Raw genomic sequence first — 11,239 nt, forward strand, 5'->3', positions numbered from 1 at the left:
AGACGAATGTTATGGCTCAAGGCACGGGGACTCCCCCATGCATCACCATCGACGGATACACCCTGGAGGTTGTCAACGACTTCACTTACCTCGAGTCCACCATCTCGAGCTCTCTGTCAGTCGACTTGGAGGTCAACCGGAGAATCGCCAGGGCAGCCACAGTTATGGCCAGACTGAACCGGCGAGCGTGGAACAATTCCAGCCTCACTGAGAAAACCAGACTGCGCATCTACCAAGCCTGCGTACTCAGCACTCTCCTCTATGGCAGCGAGACGTGGACCACCTACGCAAGGCACGAAAGGAAACTCAACAGCTTCCACATGAGGTGCCTGCGACGCGTCCTGCATGTCGCCTGGCAGGATAAGGTCCCCAACACCGAGGTGCTGAAGCGAGCCAATATGAGCAGTTTGCATGCAGCTCTCAGCGAGAGACGCCTCAGGTGGCTCGGCCATGTCAAAAGAATGGATGCAGGCCGTATCCCCAAAGACCTCCTCTACGGCGAGCTAGCAGAAGGCAAGAGGATGACAGGGCGCCCAAAACTGCGGTTCAAAGACATCTGCAAAAAGGACATGACACAATGCTCCATCAATCTCAACACATGGGAAGTTCAAGCAGACGACCGCCTAGCCTGGAGGCTCGCGGTCAGGCAAGGTACGTCACGCGCGGAGGCTGCGCGCAACGAGGAGGCGGTCCAGAAAAGATCGAGGCGGAAGCAGCGTCAACAGCAGCAACAACGGCCATCTGCCTTCACCTGTAACAAGTGCGGCAGGGATTGTCACTCCCGAGTCGGACTGCACAGCCATTCTCGGCGGTGCAGATAGACTCTCAGGAAGCTACGCCATCGTCTCTCGAGACGGACGGCTGCCGACGACGATATTGCCTTAGGAGTGGGTAATAATCAGCCCTAAAATAAACATGTCTCTGGTTCCACCTAGAAAATCTTAAAAGCAAGACCCAAAAGGATCAAGCTGTTTCCAAGTAACTGAACAATATTTCAGAACAGAGCTCATGAATATTTACAGGAATACAATTATATTCAACACCCAAAAAGTAAAGTTCACAAAGTCAGGCATCCAATAAAAAATTACCAGGCATGTAAAGAAAAAAGAATACTACCCATAAAGAGAAGGAAAATTGATCAACTGAAACTGACCCAGAAACGGCACAGATGATAAAATTACCATACAAGCACATTAAAAGTTATTATAACATTATTTCTTAAATTAAAAAGTTAGAGGCAGGGAAGGTAAAAAAAATTACCACAATTAAAATTCTAGTCTGAGACAGGTTGCACATTTTAAACATATGTAATTTTATTCATCAATTATACTTCAATAAAGGTGGAGAAAAAATTGATAGAACAAGTAGACAAAAATCAGTAAGGATGTAGAAGACTTAAATGATAGAATCAACCAACTTGACCTAATTGACGCATATAAAACCCTCCCCTGACAAGAGCAGGATATACTTTAAGAAAACATGGAACATTAACAAGATGTATCAACAGTTTCAAAAGGATTCAAATCATAAGCAGCATATTATCTGACCACAATGGAATTTAATTAAAAATAAAAAACAGAAAGATCTCTGGAAAATTCCTCAAATATTTGAAAACTATCCCACTTCTTAATAATCCATGGGCCAAAAAAGAAATCAAAGAGAAATTAGAAAGTATTTTGAACTGAGTGGAAATGAAAACAAACATATAAAAATTTGTGAGATGCTGTTAAAATAATACTTAGGGGGGAATTTATAGTACTAAATGCGTATATTAGAAAAGAAGAAAAGGCTCTGAGCAGTTTCCATCTTAAAAATCTAGAAAAAAAGAACAAAATAAACTAGAAAGCTAAAGGAAGGAAAGACTAAAGATCAGAGTGGAAATCAATGAAATAGAAAACAGAAAAATAATACAGAAAAATCAATGAAATGAAAAGCTGGTTCTTTGAGAAGATCACTTAAATTGATAAACCTGCCAGACTAGGAAAAAAAGAGAGAAGACCCAAATTACCAATATCATGAATGAGAAATGACATCAGTATAGAACATATAACTACAAATCCCCACAGTCAATAAAAGGATAATAAAGGTACATTATAAAGAACTTTATGGCAATGAATTTAAAAACTTAAATGAAATGGAGAAGTGTCTTGAAAGACCTAAACTACAAAAGTTTAATGAAGAAGAATAAATACCCTGAATAGTCCACTATCTACACAGGGGAACAATTTTTAACACAATTCCGGTTGAGTTCAATTTTTCAGCTGTTTTAGACTTAAATAGGCATGCTGATTTCAAAACTGCAGTTAGTTTTCTTCTATCACGTCAATTTTTTCTGTACAGCTTATCTTAATTCAACCATTCTAGGCTGGATCTAGCTTGGATCAAGGGAAGCACTAGTGCTCTCCTATTGGCTGAGAGCAAACCTCCCTCGAGTGGGGAGGGGTGGGGGACGACCTTGGAGACCAGTGACAGGTTCATACTTGTTTAGGTTATTCAGTTACACACGAGACATTGTGGTGAGAGGTTGTGTGCTGCTCTATATAGTGAATCGTATTCCAAAGTGTAGTCTGAGTTCTTGTCTGTATACAAGAATTTATTTTTTAGTAGAATTTATTTTTTTATTTACATATGTACTTATTTCCTTTCCTTCAGATTATGTCTGCCTCTACTATTTCTTGATGTGTCTAAACAACCCTGATTTGTTTTGTTTTATCTGTGGCAGTATCACCATTCCCAAAGGACAAACATCAGCATATTTGTCGGGCAAGCCTATTTTGCATATTTTAAAGTAAAACTTGGTGATCAAGATAAGTCTTGGGCCCCTCACAAGGTGTGTAAGCAGTGTGTTGAGAGTTTACGGATGTGGATGAAGGGAACACGTGATAAATTGCCATTTGGTATACCTAGGGTTTGGCGAGAGCCCAGAGATCATTCAAGTGACTGTTACTTTTGTATAGTGAAAACATCAGGATAGAACAAGAAAAATAAATGTAAAATAGAGTATACTAGTCTACCATCAGCTATATGCCCAATGCCTCATTCAGCTGAAATCCCAGTGCCAGTTTTCACTGAACTACCCTCTTTCGAAAAACAGGAGTATGGTGAAGAATTAAGTGACAGCAATGATGAAGATTTTGAAATTGAAGATTACTCAGTTCATAAGGGATTTGATCAGCATGAGTTGAATGATTTGGCACAAGATTTGGGACCATCCAAAAAAAGGCTTCAGAACTCCTAGCATCAAGACTGCACGAAAAAAACTTGCTTGAAAAAGGAGCGGAGGCATCCTACTTTCGATCAAGAGAAAGTGCATTTCTGCAGTAGTACTTTCAAAGCGATGGTGGCTTTGTGTATTGCCATAACATACATGGTTTACTGGAGGAACTGGGAATTCCAGTCTATAATGTAACTGAATGGCGACTGTTCATCGATAACTCAAAACAGAGCTCGAAGTGGGTTCTCCTCCACAATGGCAATTCCTTTGGGGCAGTCCCAATTGGCCATTCAGTTTGTTTTCATGAAGAATATGAAGACATAAAGAGTCATTGATCTGTTGCAATATCACAAGCACAATTGGATCATCTGTGTTGACCTTAAAATGGTCTGCTTCCTTCTTGGTCAGCAATGCAGATTCACCAAGTATCCTTGTTTTCTGTGTATGTGGGACAGCAGAGCTTGTGAGAAGCATTGGGTAGAGTCGAACTGGCCTCCAAGATCTGACCTCAAACCTGGTGATCCAAACATTCTGCATGAGCCACTTGTTGACAGAAAGAGCATTATAGTCCCACCTCTGCACATAAAACTGGGACTCATGAAGCAAGTTGTTAAAGCTTTGCCAACTGAAGGAGACTGTTTCAAGTATCTAATTTTTGCATTTCCTAGGCTGTCGTTTGAAAAGATAAAATACCTTAATATGTATGTTTGGTAGAGAACTTTACTACTTGTACACAATTTGACTTACAGTAACAATATATAGCCTTTATATGAATAAAATAACTCTAAATAAACAGTATATTCAGGTAATTTTTTCTTTATTTTCCTTTGTATATACATTTTGTATGATTTTTGGGACAAAGGGAGGGTATCCTGTACCTTAAAAAGTTGATGTGATAAGAGAAAAACTGGGGTCATTTTTAAGTTCAGATGCCAAAAGTGAGTCAAAAAGTGTCAGATCTAGTTCAACAAAAATTCTGTTCCCCAGTGCTATTAAAGACACTGAATATGTATCTTAAAACCTTCTCAAAAAGAAAACTTTAGGCCCAAATAGTTTCCCTAGTATATTCTACCAAACATTCAAGGAAGAAATAATGCCAATTCTATACAACCTTTACACAAAATAGAAGAGGAGGGAACACTTCCCAACTTGTTCTAAGAGTCTAGCATTAAGCTGATATTAAAACCAAATAAAGAGTTTACAAGTTAAAGCAAACTGCAGAACATTATTCCCCATGAAAATGAGGCAAAATTTATAATGAAAAATTTTGTAAATCAAATCCAATGATAAATAAAAACAATATATTATAATTAAGTGGAGTTTACCCCAAGAATGCACAATTTAATATTTGAAAATCAATCAATATAATTCAGCATATTAACAAAGTACATGTGAAAAACCATGTGATTATTTCCACATATGCAGAAAAATCATTTGGCAAATTCCAACATCTGTTCCTGATTTTAAAAAAACAATACCTTGCAGAGGCGTGTTTTGCTGGCTTTTACTGAGATCAGCAGCTTTTGAGCCTCTCTCTCTCTCACATGTACCCTGCTTGATCTCCACCACTCTTGGAAATTTTAAAAATCTATTTTATTGATTATGATATTACAGTTGTCCCAATTTTACCCCTTTGCCCTCCTCTACCTGGTACCCCATTTCCTCCAGCACCACCACCTCCAACTTTAGTTCATGTCCATGGGTCATGCATGTAAGTTCTTTGGCTTCTCCATTTCCTATATTGTTCCTAACACCCCCGTCTATTCTGTACTTACCGATTTGTACTTCTTAATCCCTGTACCTTTTCCCCCAATCTCCACCTTCCCTCTCTCAACTGATAACCTTCCAAATAATCTCCATATCTATGATTCTGTTTCTGTTCTGTTTATTTACTTAGTTTGATTTTTAGACTCAACTGTTGATAGTTGTGAATTTATTGCCATTTTAGTGTTCATAGTTTTGATCTTCTTTTTCTTAAATAAGTCCCTTTAACATTTCATATAATAATGGCTTGGTGATGATGAACTCCTTTAGCTTTACTTTGTCTGGGAAGCACTTTATCTGCCCTTCCTTTCTCAATGATAGCTTTGTTGGATAGAGTAATTAGGTTGTAGGTCCTTGCTTTTTATCACTTTGAATACTTCTTGGCAGTCCCTTCTTGCCTGCAAAGTTTCTTTTGAGAAATCACCTGACAGTCTTATGGGAACCCCTCTATAGGTAACTCTCTACTTTTGCTGCTTTTAAGACTCTCTCTTTATCTTTAACCTTTGGCATTCTAATTATGATGTTTCTTGGTGTGGTCCTCTTTGGGTTCATCTTGTTTGGGACTCTATGCTTCCTGGACTTGTATGTCTATTTCTTTCGTCAAATTAGGGAAGTTCTCTTTCATTATTTTTTCAAATCTGTTGTGCATTTCTTGCTCTTTCTCTTTTCCTTCTGACACCCCTCTGAAGCTGTCCCAGAGGCTCCTTAACCTATCCTTATTTATTTATTTATTTTTCTTGCTGTTCTGATTATTTTTCTCCCTAATGTTCCAAATCATTGATTTGATTCTTGGCTTCATCCACTCCACTGTGGGTTCCCTGTAAATTGTTTATTTCAATTAGTGTAACCATCACTTCTACTTGGGTCTTTTTATGCTGTTGAAGTACCCAATGAGTTCCTTGAGCATCCTAATAAGCAGTGTTTTGAACTCTGTATCTGATAGATTGCTTATTTCCACTTTGTTTAGTTCTTTTTCTGGAGTTCTGTACTCTTCTTTCATTTGGGCAATATTTCTTTGTCTCTTCAATTTGGCAGCCTCCCTGTGTTTGTTTCTATGCATTAGGTAGTGCTGCTTTGACTCCCTGTTTAGTAGTGTGGCCTGTTGTAGAAAAACTCACTGATAAGTTGGATGGGGCAGAGCTTTCAGTAATCATCAGGGCAGGACAACCCATGTGAAGCAGGTTGATGGAGTCTCTAATATGGTGTTGACACTCTATGTAGGGGAGGGCTCAGAAGAGAACAATGCTGCTGCCTGACCTCTAGAATTTGGGAGGAAGCTGTCCTCTGGCACTCACCCTGATGCTAGACACTTCATTTCCTCCCATATACCATTGGTGCCCTTCCAGCTGCTTGTCCCAGTGCTGAAGCCCAGAGGGAGTGAGTCTGTGTAAGTCCTAAGTCTGTTGTAGGCCTTTTAAGAGGAGACTCCTGAGAATCCCACAGTTTCTTCTGCCACCCCAACCCCCATTGGTTTTTACAGCCAGAAGTTATGGGTACTTACCTTCCTGGCAGTGGGACCTCGGGCCAGGTGGTCTGGTGTGGGGCTAGAATCCCTCACTCCCAGGGTATTCCTCATGATTTTTATCCAGCACACATGGGTAGGGGACTGCTGTTGTTTTGCTTCTCCATGTCTCCGCCCATCCTACCCATATGGATGAATGTGACTTCTTTCATTCCTCAGTTGTTGGACTTCCATATTGCTTGATTTTCTGATGATTCTGGGTGATATTTGTTTTGTAGTCTAATTGTAATTTTTGCTGTCAAAATTTCTTCACTTATTTTATAATTCTTTCACTGAAAGTGGAATTTTCATTTTATCCATCTGACTTTAAATGCCATCTTGACACTGAAAAGGTCAAATATTCATGCAAGATATGAAACAGGGCCAAGGCTAAGTAATTACCAGTGGTTAATGTATTCATTCTTTGTTCAATAAATTCATATTCATTAAGAGGTTTCCATATACCAGGACTGTATTGGAACTCCATAACCACATCTACAGAATACATATGCTGCCAGTTTTGACAGGTAAACTAATGTCTCCTGCCTCTAACAGGATATTCCTGTATACAGTTATTCATCCTGAAAAAGAATTATGATGTAGGTATAAAATAGGGCTTTTTAGAGGAAAAACTTACAAGAAGAAAGTAGTCAAGTGCAGGCAAGCCCTCAAATCTAATGTACTGTGGCCAACATGCCAATATAGCACAGCCCCTGTGCCCTTAATTTATATATTTACAGTGATGACATCTTGTGTGTTAGAGAACTGATATGACACTACGGAGGCTTCCTGGTCATGGAGCTTCCAGAGTCCTGTGGCTGGTATCTGCCTATTTGATTGATCTAATTCAGACCTGCTGAGCCAGTTCTCTGTCCAATGACTAAAAGGAAGGAAAAAAATGAACACCCAAGAGCATCCAGATCTGTCTCTCTTTAGACGTTTTAGAGAAGTGAGTTGATACATCAATTACCTGAGTTTATATATGTATTCACCTATTATGCTGTAATGGATTTTTTTGCTATATTAACTTTAGTTGCAACTGAAAATGAAGACAGTTGCCTTAGAGCTCTAACCTCATGTGGTCTGCATTTCCTTATGTTTTGAAAGAAGACGGGCAAGAGGCTGAGGTTAATGCTATTCGATAATTACTATTCTATCACAAGTGAATTTAGTAGTTGAAAGATGTGATGCCATTCCTAAAAACATTCTTCAGTTTTCATATCATGAATTCAAATCCTCTGCACCACATTTAATGAGATGGCTAAACTGAATCCCTTTCGATCTTGAGATTTGATAGTTTGATTAGCAGTACAATTTTTCCAGATTTAGTAAGAACAGTTAACCACCAGAGGGCAGTCAGATTACAAGACAGTGAGGAGTAATGGGAGCCACAAATGGTGAGCAAGGTATTCATTCACATGAAGTGCACCTGTTGTAACTCACCCCACAATTCTTTTGACATTGTATCTGTAAATGCTGACTCTGACTAATATGTAATTTACAGGCAAACAGCATATTTATATAAGAATTCTAGGAATTGACTTTAAAGGGTACAGACTCTGATCCTCGGACATTCCAGCTCTGGGAGATTTGCTGACCTTCAACAGTAAAACCAGGATGACGAAAACCAGGAGGATGCAGACCAGACCATCACTTGACTCCTTTCAAGGTCTTTATCAGAATACTGTGCTTGTCTGTATGTAGAGAACTTTTCAACACCCTCCCTTGATCTCTTTGTTCTGCATTCCATCTCCCTCCTTATTCTGCCTGCACTGAGATGTTAAGATGGTCTTTGGGATGAGAGTCCACCATCTTCTCAAACTGCCGGTACTTGAATAAACCTTCTTTCCTTACATCAGCACCTGTCTCTTGAATACTGGCTTTTGAAGTGGAAGGCGGCTGAATCTGGGTTTATTATCACTGCGACTTCTAAAATTCTGATTTCATTTGAATTTCATAAAAATTTTACTGCTTGCTAAAATTATGTCACTCAATTCTGACGTGTTCACGTGTTCTGGGGTGGTGTTTCCCCACACCACCAAGCAATTCTCAAACACCATTTGGGTGTCCTACAACTTAACTCAACTCTGACACTGTCTATCAGAGAGAGCATCAGATTGCTCATATTAAGGGCTCTGTCTTACAACATTGTTCCCTCACCCCCACTTCAGATTCCAAATACAAGTCCAGTTGTCATCTGGGCTTCTGACCCACTATAGACTATAGGTTCCAACAACCTCCTCCTTACATTTGTTCAACTTGCTAGAGTGGCTCACAGAACTCAGAGAAACTATTTTATTTACTAGATTACTGATGTATTTACTGATGTGTTATAAAAGGATATCACTCAGGAACAGCCAGGAGGAAGAGATGCATAGAGCAAGACATAGGGAAAGGGCATGGAGCTTCCATGTCCTCTGAGCTTGCTACTTTCCCAGCACCTCATGTGTTCACCAACCTGGAAGCTCACTGCACTGCCTCCTTTTTGGGTTTTTATGAAGACTTCATTACATAAGCATGGCTGATTCAACCTCCAGCTCCTCTCCCTGCTCCAGAGGTCAGGTAGGTGAGACTGAAAGTTCAAACCTATTAATTACACAGTTGACTCTTCAGGCAACAAGCCTCCATCCTTAGCTTTGGTACAAAAGTCACCTTCATCCTTCCTGTCACTTAGGAAATTCCAATGGTTTTAGGAGCTCTGAGCCAGAAACAGAGATAAAACCAAATTATATTTCTTATCATAAATTTCCATCATATCTGCCTACTTCACTCTATGTTGTGCTGGGAGTCCAACAACTAATAATGCCTTGTAAACAGTCCACAGCCAAAACAGACCACGTTAAGGCAGGAAGAATGGGTGCCCATTCACAGTGGATTTCTTTTCATTCATTCAGCAAGTCTGCATCAGGGACTTACTATGTGCCAGCCACTGTTCCATGAACTCAGGTTTGTCAGTTAACAAAGAAATGGTTCCTGACCTTGTGGAACTGACATTCTGGTGGAAGGATAGACTCAGTAAAAACAAAAATAAATAAATAAATTATGAAGTGTGTTAGGAGAAAAGTGCTGTGGCAGACAGGAAAAGCAGAGTTGAACAGGGGGTGGAGGAAATTGGGATTTAGGCAACAGGTTTGCGATTCTAGGGGGGTGGTTAGAATAGGCCTTTGGAGGTGGACATTTGACCAAAATTGAGGTGAGGGAATAGGCCATGTGGCTCTCTGGGGAAACAGCATTTCAGGCAGAGGGAACAAACATGAGACTATCCTAAGGCAGGAGCACCCCAAGTAGGATGAGGTCGAGGTAAAAGGAGGCAGATAACAGGAAGACTTTGGTTTTTACTCATTGAAATGGAGAACCATTGCAGGATTTTGAGTAGAGGAGGGACATTTTTAAAGGGTCACTCTGGCTGCAGTGTTAAGAATAGTCTTCAAGAGACTTATCTCCTATGGAAGCTTCCAAATATTCTGTTTTTCAGCTCACCAAAAAGCACAGACTATTTGGCCATAAAACAGAAGGAAATCTTACCTTTTGCTACAGCATAGATGGACCTGAAAGTACTATGCTAAGTGAAATAAGCTGGTCAGAGAATGACAGGTGCCATATGATCTTACTCATATGTGGAATCTAAATGAACAAAATAAACTAATAAACAAAATGGAAACAGACTCATAGATACAGAGAACAGAATGACAACAGTCAGAGGGCAGGGGTGAGGTTGAGGGGCTAAGTGAAAAAGGTGAAGGGATTATGAGAAAAACAAAACTCAGACACAGACAACAGTATGGTGATTACCAGAGGGAAAGGAGGGTTGGGGGTGGTGGTAAAGAGGGTAAGCGGGGGATAAATGGTGATGGAAGGAGACTTGAGTTGGTGAACACACAATACACTACACAGCGATGTATTATAGGACTGTATATCTGAAACCTATATAATTTTTATTAACTGATGTCACCCCAACACATTCAATTAAAAAGGGAGGAAAAAGCACAGAGAATGACAATTAAAGTCAACCATATTCTGTCACCATTTAGCTAATAGCAGCCAATTCAAAGACAGCCTCACTATGCCACGTGCTAGGCACTGTGCCAAGCACTTTACATACCTTCTCATTTACTCTTTCCAATAGCTCTAGGATATTGTCACCACTATTAGCTCTATTTTAAAGATAAGAAAAAGGGGATTGTAAAAGTTTGTGACTGGGCCAAGGTTTAGATTAAGTAAATGAAATTCTTGAAAGCTGTAACTTGAAGAACTCCACTTACAAGTGAAGAGAAACATAGCCTAAGGAAGGCTTAGTGCCCTACTGCTGAAGGCGTAAAGGTGGTGAAGGTAGGGGAGCTGGCAGGAGCATACTCTTTGATTTCAAGCAGCACCTGCTTCTTTAAAGTTCTGTCTTATCCATCACACCACAAACTTACCCACATGCTAACTGGACTGACTTCTGTTCTGTTGATTTCTAAGTTTCCCTCTAGATCTTGGCCTCTGTGTGGTCTGCTCTGTACAGATTTGAGCTTTTAAGGAGGGAGTACCCATCACTGAACCAACTGTTCTGTAGGGGGTTCCACTTAAACCTCAGTGGTTTAAAATCTCACTCAGGCAGTGTTGCTAGGAGGACTGGTGCTATTCCATGACAAGGGAAGCAAAGAAATTCAAAGTGTTTATAAAGCATCATAGCCATTTCAAAGTGTAAATTTATGTCTGCTGGGGCTAATAAATAGGGGGCTTACATTTAGTGTATCTTGTTTTTTAACTTCGCTTTT

This window comes from Furipterus horrens, unplaced genomic scaffold, assembly GCF_987537825.1.
Source record: "Furipterus horrens unplaced genomic scaffold, mFurHor1.1.pri manual_scaffold_3, whole genome shotgun sequence".
NCBI classification, from domain to species: Eukaryota; Metazoa; Chordata; class Mammalia; order Chiroptera; family Furipteridae; genus Furipterus; species Furipterus horrens.